This window comes from Neovison vison, chromosome 5, assembly GCF_020171115.1.
Source record: "Neovison vison isolate M4711 chromosome 5, ASM_NN_V1, whole genome shotgun sequence".
In the NCBI taxonomy this organism is placed as follows: Eukaryota; Metazoa; Chordata; class Mammalia; order Carnivora; family Mustelidae; genus Neogale; species Neogale vison.
The window spans coordinates 104370240-104371771 of record NC_058095.1 but is presented as its reverse complement, the minus strand read 5'-3'; positions in this window follow the sequence as shown (position 1 = coordinate 104371771).

The window sequence follows — 1532 nt, the reverse complement described above, 5'->3', positions numbered from 1 at the left end:
CGGGGGAATTCTACCAAACATTTAAAGAAGAACTAATTCCTATTCTCCTGAAACTGTTCCAAAAAATAGAAATGGAAGGAACACTTCCAAACTCATTTTACGAGGCCAGCATCACCTTGATCCCAAAACCAGACAAGGATCCCATCAAAAAAGAGAGCTATAGACCAATATCCTTGATGAACACAGATGCAAAAATTCTCACCAAAATACTAGCCAATAGGATTCAACAGTATATTAAAAGGATTATTCACCACGACCAAGTGGGATTTATCCCAGGGCTGCAAGGTTGGTTCAACATCCACAAATCAGTCAATGTGATACAACATATCAATAAAGGAAAGAACAAGAACCATATGATACTCTCAATAGATGCTGAAAAAGCATTTGACAAAGTACAGCATCCCTTCCTGATCAAAACTCTTCAAAGTGTAGGGATAGAGCGCACATACCTCAATATCATCAAAGCCATCTATGAAAAACCCACCACAAATATCATTCTCAATGGAGAAAAACTGAAAGCTTTTCCGCTAAGGTCAAGAACACGGAAGGGATGTCCATTATCACCACTGCTATTCAACATAGTACTAGAAGTCCTAGCCTCAGCAATCAGACAACAAAAGGAAATTAAAGGCATCCAAATCGGCAAAGAAGAAGTCAAAATATCACTCTTTACAGATGATATGATACTTTATGTGGAAAACCCAAAAGACTCTACTCCAAAACTGCTAGAACTTGTACAGGAATTCAGTAAAGTGTCATGATATAAAATCAACGCACAGAAATCAGTTGCATTTCTCTACACCAACAACAAGATAGAAGAAAGAGAAATTAAGGAGTCAATCCCATTTACAATTGCACCCCAAACCATAAGATACCTAGGAATAAACCTAACCACAGAGGCTAAGAATCTATACTCAGAAAATTATAAAGTACTCATGAAAGAAATTGAGGAAGACACAAAGAAATGGAAAAATGTTCCATGCTCCTGGATTGGAAGAATAAATATTATGAAAATGTCTATGATAGCTAAAGCAATCTACACATTTAATGCAATTCCTATCAAAGTACCATCCATCTTTTTCAAAGAAATGGAACAAATAATTTTAAAATTTATATGGAACCAGAAAAGACCTCGAATAGCCAAAGGGATATTGAAAAAGAAAGCCAAAGTTGGTGGCATCACAATTCCGGACTTCAAGCTCTATTACAAAGCTGTCATCATCAAGACAGCATGGTACTGGCACAAAAACAGACACACAGATCAATGGAACAGAATAGAGAGCCCAGAAATAGACCCTCAACTCTATGGTCAACTAATCTTCGACAAAGCAGGGAAGAATGTCCAATGGAAAAAAGACAGCCTCTTCAATAAATGGTGTTGGGAAAATTGGACAGCCACATGCAGAAAAATGAAACTGGGCCATTTCCTTACACCACACACAAAAATAGACTCAAAATGGATGAAGGACCTCAATGTGAGAAAGGAATCCATCAAAATCCTTGAGGAGAACACAGGCAGCAACCTCTTCGAC